Source organism: Sinocyclocheilus anshuiensis, unplaced genomic scaffold, assembly GCF_001515605.1.
Source record: "Sinocyclocheilus anshuiensis isolate Anshui unplaced genomic scaffold, SAMN03320099.WGS_v1.1 scaffold345, whole genome shotgun sequence".
NCBI classification, from domain to species: Eukaryota; Metazoa; Chordata; class Actinopteri; order Cypriniformes; family Cyprinidae; genus Sinocyclocheilus; species Sinocyclocheilus anshuiensis.
The window spans coordinates 73448-89282 of record NW_015536466.1 but is presented as its reverse complement, the minus strand read 5'-3'; the positions used below and the strand labels follow the sequence as shown (position 1 = coordinate 89282).

General features: G+C 42.5%; 1 pseudogene; it reads right to left on the bottom strand.

Moving 5' to 3' along the window:
- Window positions 1–9073: 9073 nt before the first annotated feature.
- On the bottom strand, window positions 9074–9837 carry LOC107690739 (uncharacterized; annotated as a pseudogene).
- Window positions 9838–15835: the final 5998 nt, after the last annotated feature.

The window sequence follows — 15835 nt, the reverse complement described above, 5'->3', positions numbered from 1 at the left end:
CCTGTATCTGTTACGGCCACTGGATAGAAGATTCAGACTAAGACTTCTGTGCTTCGAACTCAGTGTTTATTTTCCAACATTTTCATTAGCTGTGTCTCTGCCTCATTCCACCCGACTACCTCGTGCGTCTCTTCCCTTTCTCTCTCTCTCTCTCTTGTTTCTTTCTGCTCTCTACTCTCTATTCTCTCTAATCTATTTTATTTAAACCTTCCCATTTCGATTCTTACATAATACTCCCCTTCCTATAAGAAATATCCTCATTTCTAATACATTTGACACAAATTCCTCAAAAAAAAAAAAACAGAGTGATAACAGTGAACAACAGTGATAACACGTTTTTTTTTTTTTTTTTAACACTGCTATATAACCATGAGAACAATGAGCCCATTATACTGGTAAACAACTTACAGTGGTATATAAAACACATACCCATTACGCCATGCATACTGTATAATGACAAACAAGTCACATCAGCACATTGAAAGTAAAGCACTTAGTACACTTGAAAGTCTTTTAAATAAACCGGCAGTCGACGTAACCTTGGGTGTACATGTGGTGTGGATGGCTGTGTGACAAGGGGTGCTGAGGCCCCAGTGGGTACTCCCACTACCGTTGAAGTTGGCGTCTGGGGCGGTTGTACCAAGGATGGTGCAGGGCCAATGTCTCTAGCATTGTCAATTGAAACATCCTGTAAAGGGCCGTATTGCGCCAAAGGTCAGTTTGCTGGCGGCAAACGTGGCAACTGTGGCTCAGTGGAAGGCCCGGGGGTCACTGGCCTAACATGGGGTGGGAGGAGACCTGATAGTGTATTCGGGGTGGTTGGCTTGGCAATGGACTGAGGTGAGGGGTGTGTGTGTGATTGTGAGTGACCAGTGATGTATGGCTTCATGCGGTTATAGTGAATGACTTTGGTCTTGGCGTGTTGTTTGGACTTATCACGAATGGCAAAATCCACGGGGATAAGACTACCCGTCGGTGCAATTGATTGTAAAACCTCATAAGGACCCACCCAGCGAGGATGCAGTTTGTTATGCTTGTTGGCTGGGTCATCAACGAGTACCAAGTCACCTGCCTTATACGGGGTGTATTTACCATGGCGATCATAGTACCATGGCGCTTTGTCCCTGAAGGCAGTTGCCAATCGATAGGCAGCGGACAATCTTTGATGTAGTGAGTTAGCAAATGCTGCGGGCGTACCCGTAGTCACTGAATTGACAGAGGAGCCATTTTGAAACAGCACGTCCAAGGGGACGCGGGCCTCGCGCCCATGTGCTAAAAAGAATGAATCCGTGAACCCGGTGCTGGAAAGATCAATGGTGTTGTAAGCTAATGCCACATGAGGGAAGTGTTCGTCCCATTCCCTACCAGACTCAAAGAGGTATTTGGCGAGCTCATCTTTTAAGGTGCGGTTAAAGCGCTCCACAGCCCCGTCACATTGGGCGTGGTAGGGAGATGTGCGGAACTTTTTAATGTTCATTAACTTACAGAGGTTTTTAATGAGGTCTGATTCGAATTGTCTGCCTTGATCGGAATGCAAGGCATCCGGAACTCCATGTTGCGGTATATAATGATCAAAGATGCAACCTGCCACCGAGATAGCTGTCTGATCCTTTAAAGGATACAGATTGACAAACTTAGTGTACAGGTCCATCATCCCTAAGACGTAACGGTTGCCTCTAGTTGACGGAGGTATCTCAGTTATATCCACGGCAACAATTTCGAATGGACGATCTGGAGATATAGACACGAGTGGGGCCTGTGGTCGGGGCACAGGCGAACGCGTGACTGACAGGCTGCGCATTGAGCACAATGTTTAGAAATGTCTGTAGCCATGTAGGGCCAATAAAAGAATCGTCTAGCCCTATTCAGCATTTTAGCATGACCATAGTGGCCAACCGAAGGATCACTGTGAACATGAGTCAGAATGTGCGGGACCAAGGATGTCGGAACGACAATTTGGAGGACCACTTCAGCACGAGGGGTGCGCGACAATCTACATAAGACATTGTCTTGTAAGGTTAAATGACTGAATTGTGACCACAATTTCCTGACGTAGGGCGACACGTTCCGGAGCGTCCACAGGGGGGGCTTGTGACCCGTTTCTACCCATGAGAGGACAGTGGCTAAGTTGGGGTCAGACCGTTGTTGGTGTGCTACTTTCCAGTCGCTTTGAATTTGTATTAGGTTTGCTGTGACATCATTTGGAACAGGCGTGACTACGAGGGAACTAACATCCTTCTTAGGTGTGTGCGCCGGTATCGGCACCGAGTTTGCCTGCGGCTCGAACAACGGGGTTTGTGTTGCGACCGAAAACATGGTGGACTCCCATTCGTCACCATTATCATGTTGAACAACCTCAACCTGCGGCCGTCGAGATATGGCATCTGCGTTCAAATGTTTGGCACCTTCGCGGTGGGCGCACGCACCAATCATAAAGGTCTAATTCGACTGCCCAACGTGCACGTCTTCCCGTTGCATCGTGGTCCAAAGGGAGCTTTTTGAGTCCGATCAAAGGTTTATGGTCAGTGATGATAGTAAATGGGTGGCACGCAAGGTAGTGGCGGAAATGGCGCACCGACCACACAATGGCAAATAATTCTCGATCAAAGGTGGGCCATTTCCTTTCCGACGTTGACAGCACGTGGCTGGCATATGCAATAACATGCTCCTTACCATCCACATGTTGTGAGAGGACCGAACCGACCGAATGAAGATGCGTCTGTGTAAAGTAGGAAGGGTATCGAGAGGTTTGGGAACGCTATAATAGGTGGCGATGTCAAAGCTTCCTTCAAGATGTGAAACGATTCACTGGCCTGAGCTGACCAAGTGAACGTAACACCCTTGTGTGTTAACCGGTGTAGAGGTTCTGCTGTATGAGCGAAGTTCCTGATAAACCTTCGGTAATACGAACATAAACCAAAGAAAGCCCTGACCTGCGTGGGAGATGTTGGAATTGGCTACGTCCTAATTTTCTCAATGTTTGACGGGTCAGGCTCAACTCCGGCGCTGGAGACACGATGACCCAAAAACTTAACCGAGGTGCATGCCAAATGGCATTTAGATGGTCTGAGTTTAAGTCCGGCTGAACGAAAGCGTCCGAAGACTTCGTGCAAGTGTTTCAGATGTTGCGCGAAGTCTGCGCTGTAAACGATTATATCGTCTAGATAAATCAAGCAAATGCTCCAATGAAGACCGCGGAGCACCAACTCCATTAAACGCTGAAAGCCTGGCGGTGCGTTAGATATACCCATGGACATCATACGGAATTGATAAAGCCCCGCGCCTGTCGAAAACACAGTTTTTTCTTTGTCTTCCGGGTTAAGCGGAATTTGCCAATAACCCGCAGTCAAATCAATCGTGCTGAACATTTGTGCTCCAGACAGCCTATCAAGAGTGTCGTCGACCCGAGGAATAGGATGTGAGTCTTTGACCGTGACAGCATTGTGTCGTCTGTAGTCCACACAGAACCGTCTTTCTTTTGAACGAGCACAACCGGGGCTGAGCATGGGCTCTGCGACTCCTCAATGATATTACACTCCAACAGCCTAGACCAGGGGTGCACAACCCTGGTCCTGGAGATCTACCTTCCTGCAGAGTTCAGTTCCAACCCTGATCAAACACACCTGTCTGTAATTATCAAGTGCTCCTTCAGACCCAAATTAGTTGGTTCAGGTGTGTTTGATCAGGGTTGGAGCTAAACTCTGCAGGAAGATAGATCTCCAGGACCAGCGTTGGGCACCCCTGGCCTAGACACTTCTTGTTGTAGGATGTTCTGCGTCGCTGGTGATGTGCGATATGGGCGCAGTTTAATTGCTGCAGCATTGCCTGTGTTAATGGAGTGTGTGATTAAATCCGTCTTTCCATAGTCGTGCGGGTGTGAGCTAAAAATGTCAGAAAATTCTGCTAGCAAATGCTTAAGCGACGACTTCTGGTCCGCATTCAAGCAGGTGTCCGCTAAAAGCATGTCTTGAACAGCGTGTGTCATCAGTGGAGGTAGTTACAGCTGAAACTAGCACGTATTCGTCCTGTGTTTTTCCCTTTATGGAGAAAAACTGGCCAACGGGGCATCCCGCCCCCAAAGAGACTGGTTGGCTTGTCGGATTAACGACTCTAATGATGCCCTTCTCATTTTGAATCATTGTTAGAGTGCATGCAAGAGTAAATGACTGTGGCGGTGAGAGAGATGTTGCTGTGTCATACAATCGTAGCTGCTTGTGTGGATAGATTCCGGTGCCAGCCAGTGAAACTTGAATGAATGGTGTGGGTGGAGTGGATGTACAATGCATATTATCAGAGTGGACCATTGAGTGTGTTGGAGCTGACATTCGGTCCCCAATACCAGCTTCTACTCGTTTCCCTGACGTGGCGAAAGAGGGGCTGTATATCTTTTGACTGGAGAGAAACGGACATGACGGGTAGGGGATGTGTGAGAACGTGATGACTGTCTGTGATGCAGGGGTGGTGAAGGTGAGCTGTGGGTGCGATAACTAGAGTGTCTGTAATGTGGATTGGGGAGGGAGAACGAGTGGCACATGGTCTGTCTTCATAGCCAAAATGGGGCACTCTCTCGAGGTGGAGTGGTCTGGTTTAGGGTGTGTGCAATTATGTCTGTAAGAACTATGGTGATCGAAATGTGTATGGTATGGGGTAATGGACTTACAACACAGGGGAGGGGGGGAATAACTGCGACGGCTCTGATGACGGGGGTCTTCATACGATGCGGTGCAATTATAAGTAGAGCGGTGGCGTTGTGAGGGGCTGTAGTCATCATAAGGTTGTTGCCGTTGTTGTCTCTGCAGGTGCTGTGAATGGAAGCGGCATTCCTGACGACGATGGTGATGGCCGTCCCACTCAGGCTGCCGAGTCCATGGTGTTATGTTGTAGTCAACAGCTGCGCAAGCATGTGTAGTTTCTGTCACCTTATGCTGAAGGTTAGTTATCTGTTGTGATAGTAAATCCAGCCGTTCGTCAGTCCGTCGCTGATGGGACTGGCGTAAAGTAAGTAGGTCCACATTCATGGAGGTCAGCGATGGCCGACACCAGATCTGCGATGGGCGTTGATGTCGCTGTGGCAGGTGAAGGTTGCTGATGCACGGTCACTGGCATGATAGCTGTTGGATTGGCCACACTGATGGCCAACTGTGCACGTTCACATTGACTGGCTATCTTTAAAGCATCGTCCAATGTCACTGCTCCATGCTCATGTATTTTCAATTGGAGTGCAGGGTCTAAGCCAGTAACAAATCTACGAAAAATCTCACCGTTTCGAGCCGTGACATCATACTGAGGGAAAGCTTCTGCCACTAAGCTGGTAAGTTCAGCTGCATAAACCTGCAAAGGCTCCTGAGGTTTGTGGGGACGAGCATTTAAATACGTTTGGAATGTGGCCAGAAATGTTGCACGTCCAAAAACAGCACTTAAACTGGCCTTAAGTCTGCTCGTAGTCTGCCTTAACAGCAGGTGAAAGAGACTGCCAGTATGCAAATGTGGGTCCCATGAGCTTAGCAGGAAGAAATGTAGCTTTATCAGGTGGTGTGGCAGAGACATTCAATGCCACTTCAAATCTCTGTATCCATGAGCCGAATGGTTCAGCGTTATCGCCCGGAAAAGGAGCAGGAAGATCAATTCTGAAAGGCACATGCGGATTTACAGCAGGCATCGCGGCATGTGGTGGCAGCAGATCCGCGATATGATCGTCATCCACAGACATTGCGTGTGTGCGAGCAACGGCGAGAGGAGGAAAAAAAAAAATAATAGCACGTAGTTCAAATTTGCAAAAATATAGCTCGTAAAATATTGTGACCAATATAAACGTGCCAGCAAGGTGATGTGGCTATTTTACGTTGTGCAGAGTCAAGCAGAAAATGTCCATACAGAGAAAAAAAAGGATAAATAGCCAACCAGCGCTGCCACCAGTGTAATACTCTGTTTTGATGGGCCTTGAAAAGTCCATGCTTACCGAGTATTATCCATGGGTTCTTGGTTATTTCCTGTATCTTATATGGCCACTGGATAGAAGATTCAGACCAAGACTTCTGTGCTTCGAACTCAGTGTTTATTTTCCAACATTTTCTTTAGCTGTGTCTCTGCCTCATTCCACCCGACTATCTCGTGCGTCTCTTCCCTTTCTCTCTCTCTCTCGTTTCTTCCCGCTCTCTACTCTCGCGATATCTCGCGTACGATCTATTTTATTTAAACCTTCCCATTTCGATTCTTACAAGATCATCGGCTTATAAAGACAGTTTATGCACAGAACCCCCCCTTGTGATTCCCATCATCTGACTGAACCTAAGGGCTACTGCCAAAGGTTCAATAGCAATTGCGAACAGTAAGGGGGAGAGTGGACAGCCCTACCGAGTACCACGTTGGAGAGGAAAATAGTCAGAATAGTTATTGTTGGTACGGACACAAGCTAAAGGAGATGCATACAGAAGTTTAATCCAGGAAACAAATGTACTGCCAAATCCAAATCTTTTTAAAGTGTAGAACAAATAAGGCCACTCCACACAGTCAAATGCCTTCTCTGCATCCATCGAAATAACCAACTCAGGAGTGGTAGGAGAGTACAATACATCAAAAAGACGCCTGATGTTGTGGAAAGAGTGTCTTCCCTTAACAAACCCTGTTTGGTCTGTAGAAATAATTGAAGGCAGAACAGCCTCTAGACGCCTTGCCAGCATCTTAGCTAATATTTTAACATCCGCACATAACAAAGAAATAGGGCGATAGTTACTACAAAGAAGCGGATCCTTGCCTTTCTTTAATATTAGTGAGATGGAGGCCTGTCTTAAATTTTGGGGGAGTATGCCAGATTTTAAGGATTCATTAAACATGTTTAGAAGTAATGGGAAAGTTTATCGGCAAACGCTTTAAAAAATTCAGTAGGCAGACCATCAGGCCCAGGGCATTTCCCACTCTGCATTGAAAGTAATGCACCTTTAATTTCATCTAAAGTAAAAGGCTCATCTAATCTAGAAGATGTCTCAGGGTCAATGGAAAGAATGTTTAGGGGGCTAAAAAAAACATCAAATTCAGCCTCTTCAGATGAACGCTCAGAAGCATACAACGAAGAATAAAAACTCCTGAATTGGTCATTAATAGTTTGAGGGTTAATAGTTTTACCATCGATGGTATTGATCTGTAAGATATGTTGGGTTGAGACAGATTGTCGAATTTGGTGGGCCAGTATTTTGCCTGGCTTATCTCCAGATTCATAATAATTATGACGAGACTTAAGTAATGCTTCGATTACTCCATCAGCAGCCAAAATATCAAATTCAGACATTTTAATAAGCAAATCTTTGATAAGTTCAGGGTCAGGTGCGTTTGCGCATTTGGACTGTAAGTTCATCATGTCCCTAGAAATAGAGATGCCCCTTTGAGCAGAATTTTTTTTCCAAAAGGCAGAGTAGGAAATGATCTCTCCATGTAAATAGGCTTTGCATGCCTCCCAGATTGTTGATGCTGACATGTCGGGGTTAACATTAGTAGAAATTAAAAGATCAATGTGACTGTTAATGGTTTCAGTGAAATCTGGGTCAGTAAGAAGAAATGAATTAAAGCGCCAAGGAGATCGCGTGAAAGATACACCCGGAAATTAAATATCCACTATGACGGTAGCATGATCTGAAATTACTATAGGACTATAAAAACAGGTACAAACAGAGGACAGCAACTTATTATCGATAAGAAAGAGATCAATTCGAGAAAAGGTACCATGTACAGGAGAAAAAAAAGAAAACTGCTTATCACTGGGGTTGAAAAAGCACAATACATCTGAGACTGCATACTGTTCCATAAACAGTTGAATGATTTTAGATGATTTAGATTGAGAGAGGGGCTTATTGGAAGAACGATCAAGTGAGGGATCAAGACAGCAGTTGAAGTCTCCACCCAGAATGAGCTGACTAGAAACTAAGTCTGGAAGAGAGAAAATAAAGTTTTTATAGAAATCCTCATTATCCCAATTTGGGCCATATACATTAGCTAAAGTCAAAGTACTACCAAAGATTATTCCAGTAACAATAATAAAGCGACCGTTAGGATCCAATATAACTTTAGAAACAGATAGAGGTACAGATTTGTGCACTAGGATTGCAGTCCCACGAGCCTTACTTGAAAAGCATTCCAGCTGATAAATCTCAAAGCACCGCTGGATGCCGAACTGGTGTTACGATTTAACATAAGTGTCTTTTAGTGGTAATAATCCAACAAAAATCTGCAGCCATGACAAATTCCCGAAAGCAAAATAAAAGGTGGTAGCACGCAAGATTGTAAAAAAAAAAAAAAAACACACACACATTAAACATACCAACCACACCAGTTGCCGAAAAGAACAGCAACAAACAGCACTCTGATACAAAGATCAGCTTAGATTAATACTTCCTTATACCAATCACACTACCCCCACATTAGTGTAAATAGATTTAAAGAACACATGTTAAACCTTATCAATCGAACATCTCAAAAGTAAACACAGAGCCATGAAGCTAGAACTTATGCGAACCACACGGGCTACATAACTATGTAGCAAAACTGCATTAATCTTACAGCAAAACCACCATGCAAGGATATATACATATGTCAAGATTCAAAACTAAAAGTGTACGGTACTCACGGAATTACAGTACATAGTAAGGCGAAATTTATATATAAAAAAAAAAAATAAATAAATAAATAAACGTAAACATAAAAGAGGGGTAAGCACCGCAATAGATGCAACAGCTCAACAAGTCATCAATAAACATAAAGTGTAAGTTGGCTTTCTTAGGAGTTCGTGTTTAAATCTTTAACAGACTTGACAGCATCCGAAGCAGACAGCCCAGTTTTATCCCCGTTGGGTAGAGTGATGCGCAGCCAAAACCACCAATGCGTACTGAATTCAAGATACAAAACTTAACAAAAGGGTCTAGTATTTACACAACTACAGTCCATAGTAAAACGAGGTTTATAAAAACAAAAGAAGAAAAAAAAGAGACCGCACCACAATACAAGCAACAGTGCAGCAAGACATTTATAATCAGAAAATGTCAGTTGGCCTTCTTACGAATTCGTGTTTAAGTCTTGAATGAATTTAACAGCATCCGAAAGCAGACAGGAGCCAAGTTTTATCCCCGTTTGGTTGAGTGATGCGCAGCCTGGCTGGATAAAGGAGCTTGTACCCGCGTTTGTGTAGCTCGGCCATCGAACCTCTGTACTCGGCGCGCTGCTTCAATACGTCGGGGCTGTAGTCATCAAATATGCAAATCGGATGGCCCTTGATGGCAGGATGCCCCGTTTGCAAGCCTCGCGGATTACAAGGTCTTTAACTTGAAATCGGTGGAAACGCAAGATGACAGGCCGTGTTTTTCCTCCCGGCGCTGGCTTGGGAGCGAGGCTCCGATGTGCTTGATCTATCTTGGGGGGGCGAAGTGAGGACCTCCGGACCAAGCACATCAATGAGCAGTTGAGAGAAGAACGCTAATGGACGAGGGCCTTCAATAGATTCGGGTAACCAATGATCTGAATGTTTTGACGTCTGCTGCGTCCCTCCAGATCAGCTACTTTGTGTTTGAGCAGATCACTGTCTTTCTGCAACGCGGAGTAGGCACCCTCAAGTTGCTGGAGCCGTTGGTCAACTGAAGTGGCGTTAACTTCGAGAGAATCAATGCGTTGCCCGTGATCGTTAATAGTTGATTGAATGCTATCCAGCGAAGAAGCAAGGGACTCGAATGAGGATTTGAAATCGGCCGAAAGGGCTCTGTGTTCGTCCAGCAGCGAACTTATGTCGGCCATGGAAATCGGCGAGCACTCCTTATCCTTTTCTGCAAGTTTTCCTTTAGCTTTAGACATGATAAGGCGATCCAAACAATTACAGCCCGTTTATGAAACTTTGTTGGCACTACAGATGAAAAAAGAAAGGTTTAACAAGAAACTTAAAGATAAAACCGCGGGAGCAGGCTGAGCGCGCGACTACTCTGCACACCTCATAACCGGAAGCAGTGTTGCCAGATTGGAAATGTCCAAGTATCGTACCAGAAGCTCAAAATTATCGTATTTGGAAGAAAATGATTGTACACGAGTCAAACGTACAGAATACAGCTATTTATCTAAACCAACAACTTTTTGACATGACCTGCAAATTACCACAATAGATAACTAGGTGTACCGTGTTTACACTGGACGCGAGCAGTGTGACAAAATACTATAGAAACCATTATAATCAGTGACTGTTTGCACTGAATGCGACACGACACATCCCCGACAGTAAACTGATGCCTCGTTCTATTTATGACGTATTGAAATGATTATTAACACTCACTTTGTCGCGTTCAGTGTAGACAGACTTTAGCTGTTAACTCCACATCCGAGCCGCTGTCATCGGTGTGTTGCCAGATGTTGAGGGGGTTCTTGCCATCATGGACTGCAACATAGTGCTCGCTGGCTTTAAAGCAGGGCACCCTCCTGCATTCTTAACACACTCTGAGGTGTGCACGAGCGCATTTAGAGTGTCTGTAATGAGCCGATTTCGTGTATGAATATAGAAGCCCTATGACTACAACTACCATCATTTGAATTGTCATAAAATTATGAAATTATCGTACATTATGGGATTTTGTTCATTATTGATCGTACATCGTACAGAGGTCAAAATTATCGTACAAATACGATAATTATCGTACGTCTGGCAACACTGACTGGAAGTCCCAAAAATTTAACTTTCAATATAAAACATATTACAGTGCATGTGGCATTAACTCCCATACAGTCATGCACAGAAATAATTGAAGACAGTGACAGACCTACTTGAGCATAAGAGGTTTGTTTAGAAACAGTACAATTTTGTGTTTGTTCAGTAAACAGGTGTGTGTGTGTGTGTGTGTGTGTGTGTGTGTGTGTGTGTGTGTGCCTGTGTTTGTGATCAGGAAGACTTGTATTTGGCTTATTCAGTACTCAAATTTTATACCCATCTAACTTATGCAATACAGTGGAATACTGTAATAAGTTTAGTATACCACCCTAACCTATTAGTCAAACATTATTTTATTTTATTTTATTTTATTTATTATTATTTTTATTCTTATACCCTCATTAGGGGCTGAGCCCCCCTAAAATGAAAATCCTAGAATCGCCCGTTTGCCAGTACGTGGGAAAGGAGACCAGAGGCCGTTTTTTTTTTAACGGATGTCAATGGAGGAGAGGCTTCACTACGCTGAATAAACAGCTTTTTAAAGAAAAAAAGCTAATCATTTAATGAATCAAAAGCCTATCAGCTAATCTCCAACATATTTTACACTAAGCAATACTTTTGGATCGAACTATTTTTAGAGTTTACACTGAAAAAAAAGCCGTTTTATAAGAGAAGTCATTGCTTTTTGCGACAGGTGAGATTCAGCTTACGGCATTTCTCATTCATTCCTATGATATCCGTAAATGGCGATTGAGTGTCACACAACTCTGACTGAAATTCAATGACGTCAAGGCTGTAATGTGATTGGTTATTAAGGGACACGTGATCCAAGTTAGCCATTTCGCTTTCTCCAATAGTAAGTAATACATAGCCTCTCATCTCCCTATAGTAAGACAATCTCTGGTCATACCGCCCAGCCCTATTTTTGGACACCCAAAAAAAACACCCACTCACTGCCATTATAAAGCTTGGAAGAGCCAGGACATTTTTTAATATAACTCTGATTGCATTTGTCTGAAAGAAGAAAGACGTATACACCTAGGATGGCTTGAGTGTGAGTAAATTATGGGGTAATTTTCATTTTTGGGTGAACTATCCCTTTAAAATTTGAGTGTATAATCACTGATGAGCACCCTTGATGTATGTGATAAAGTTCACAGACATGGAGCTTGCTGTTTGGCCGAATACCCCTTTGAAGTTAGTGCTAAATGCCATCAGGGAGCTTGTGACAGGGCCGATAGCATCCCAAATATATCTTGCCCACTGTAATTCTCATCCTGATAGTAGAGAAATGATGCAAGCGATCTTTGCTCGATCAGACTGGAAGAATTGCAGCTGCATTTCAAAATAAAAGGAGCACTGTAGTAGAAACCCGCTGCATTCCTCCGCCTCGCCTGAATAGGTCACTGGTGGTAATTTCAGAGGTTACTTCCACAATAGATGTTTATTAGCAGGCTTAGTGTGAAACAAGCAATATCAACAGGTGAGTGATAGAGCTCAGAAAACATGATGAAACTTAAGAGGTCTGGTGCTGTGGTGTTGGCTGAATCCATGACAGAAACATTTACTGAATGTAAATAAAAAGACATTTATAAAATGAAATATATATTTAGCATTGTGGTTCAGAGGCAAGGAAGCAGGAGGGTAGAAGAAGGATCTAAACACAGCGTCTGTAATAGAATAAACAAAACAAGCAAAAATAAAGCATGGACAGGAACACACAAAACACAACAGCTGGGGGGTATTCCAGAAAGCAGGTTATGCAACATACCTGTGTAGGTTTATGGATAAGTAAATGGATAATCTCAACGCTCAGTTCCGAAACCTGTGTAAACCTTCGAGGTATGTAGGCTAAGTAGCTATATTATCTTGCTTTCTGAACATAACCTGCTTTGGAGCAGGGTTCCAGGGTTAGTTTACTACAATTATACTCTAGCTTCAGTGGTAATTATAGAAATGTGATTGTGTATTATGTGTATGCTAGGTTAAACAGATGGGTCTTTAATCTAGATTTAAAATGACAGAGTGTGTCTGCCTCCTGAACAATGCTAGGAAAACTGTTCCAGAGTTTGGCCAGAGTTTTTTCTGCAACACAGCTTTTGAGTCTTAATCAGCTTTTCTGCATATACATACTGGCCCTGTTCTACCGCTTGCTCCATTTCTGCAAATCAGTTTTTGTGAATAAATGACTTGCTCTACCTGTTGCTTTGGTTTCCATCAAAACCCACTTGCGCCACCTGCTGGTGAGAGAATAACAGCAGATGGAGATCATGCATCTGTGCTCTACTGCTATTCCTTCAATTTCTGAATGTGCAATGCTGAATTTTCTGCTGAATTTGAACCACTGAATTTGTGGAAGCGAAATAAAATGGACTAAAAATTGCCTGTCGAATATTATACATCATATTTTTAAACAGATTGAATATTTCGGAAGTGAACTCTGGAAGATGAATATGAATTATTGAATTTGTTATTATGAAAATGTGTGTGAAATGTTTTGAATTGAAATATTCACAGCTTAAATAAACAACTATGTTAAATTTCAAACCCTAAAAATGCAAACCCTGAAAATACAAGGCATAAAATTGCAAGCACTGTTAATGCAATGCATTATTTTTTCAGTTAGTGCAATTCAACATGCTTTTTTGTTTCAAAGACATTTGTCATTATTTTGCTTCCATAGTCAATCGTTACGTCCCTAATTCTTGCCAATATTTAAATCATTCAGCACTGACGCGCACACATAACGCCAGGTTCACACATACTCTTGCATATATTTATTGCATTTAAACACGTATGAAAGATTGTATTACTGTACTGCGTAAAAAGAGAATCACAATGCTCAAAAAGTATTTTCAGAAACAACGTTTCGATTTGAAATCGAAATGGATAAATGTTGTGTTTGTAGTAAACAGCCATGGATCAGTAGCGGACCTCTGTGTGAAACCACAATATATGAGTCCATGCTGCTTCTATACTGCTTACATGGACTGCATATGCACTGTAAACGGAGTAGGCGTGCCCCGTTATAAAACAAAAATGATCAAACATTTAGGTGAGAATTATATATTTTTGAAAAATGTAAAAAAAAAATTTTTTTTTTAAAAATGCCCCCCTCCACTCCTCAAATTAAACCCCCCACCCCCAAAAGTCATCTAAGAGGGGAATTCCCTCCATTTTCAAAAATGAAATTCAGGCCCTGAATGAATGTCTGTAAAAATCCTGACTGGAGCATCACTATAAATAATTCTATATGATAAAAGGAAGGCTTCAAAAAGATCAGTATCAGTGATCGGTATCAGCAGATACTGCTTCCTGCGATTGACGATCGGTGATCGACCCAAAAAATCTTGATCGGAGCACTCTTACGAGAAGATAATCAACAGCTAAAATGTGTATGCTGCTGACAGCATGAAAACGTACTGCTGATATACAATAATGTGCTTGAAAGCATCCCCATAAGGCAGGAGAGAGATGAAATGATAAAATCCCCCAAAAAAGCAGATAAGGTGTGTTTTCTTTAACAGTAATTTTGTTTATTTAACAAAAGAAAATAATGCGTACATTAATCATTGAATTAGACAAATAACATATGTTAGCGAATAATTGTGTAGGATAGAACTATTTTCCTGTTCATCTGAACACACACAACTGTTGCAAGAAAAAAACAATCAATCACAGAGAGCATTCCCCTACTTCTGACAGTGCATTCAAACAGGGCTGCATTTCCCAAAAGTATCATAAGAAACCATTGATGCTTTTGGGAACGGCAGCCCAGAACAATGCTTATCAGAGGACAGAAAAAACATTTATGTTTGAGTTATTTCACAATAAACAAATTGAATTTGTAGCATACATAGTTTGCAATTACATTTATTTAAATTGAACTTTAAAAGTTCATATAGAATCATGATCTATTCCGTAATGTTAATATAAATCATAGCTGTCAGAATAAAAAGGTTGCATTTTATGCATGCAACAGCCTTTCACTGGCCGTCCCTGATGAAAATGAACCATGGTTTTACTGAAGTGACCAAATAGTATTTGTAGATTTCCATGGTTACCACTACAGTAAACATATTTTAAAGGGGTCATATGACGTTGCTAAAAAACATTTGGTGTAATGCAATGTTTATGCGGTTTAAGGTTCAAAAACCATTATTTTCCACAAACTGTACATTATTGTTTCTCCTCTATGCCCCGCCTTTCTGAAACGTGTCGATTTTTACAAAGCTCATCATTCTGAAAAGTGAGGTGTACGCTGATTGGCCAGCTATCCAGTGCATTGTGATTGGCCGAATACCTCAAGCGTGTGACGGAAATGTTACGCCCCTTACCAGGTTCAGGAAACTTTCCTCCATAAAATGCGTTGCACACACACGAATATTTGGTTTGAACTGTTCTGGAACAATGTTGTAAATAAAACTTAACCACTTCTAGTTGTGTCCTCTTTTGGAAGGCCAAACAAAGTAGTTTGGCTTTCGCAACAAAACACACAGCATCTCCACGGCATGGCGGCGGCAACAATACTACAGCTAGAATAAAAGTGGCGCCTTCTTTCTTTGCGTATACATTTGGCGGTGTTATGCAAATCTTCCCACACAGTGACGTAGACGTGAAAAAAAAAAAAAAAGTGAAGTGACATGTGGCCAAGTATGGTGACCCATACCCAGCAAGCAATAGCCGTCATTTCAACGTCTCGGTTAACTATAGACCCGATATAGTCCGGATTTGTGTAACCCACTTCTAGCCCAAATGACCTTGAATTTGGTTTCATGTCGTTTTTTGGCAAAATAACTTGTGAGATGTATGATATTCCATCATGTAAGCAAAGTCAACAGCGTTTACAAGGTGTTTGGTTTCATTTCTTTGACATGTTCAATACGTAGCCTGTGCGTAGCAACGATTTAGCTCGTAGTCTGAGCGGCTATCTGTAGCCCACTTATAGTCAAACCTGATTCACTGTAGTTTTTGGACAGACAGCGCATGAGATGGTTGATATCCCATCATGTTCGCAGTGTCAATAATATCTACAAAGTTATAAGTGTCATTTCATGACATGGTCTATATGTAGCCACGATTTAGCTCTAAATTGGACGGGCTACGTGTAGTTTGCTTTTAGCCCACCCGGCGAAATCGAGGCAATCTGTGGTCTAATTTTAACGG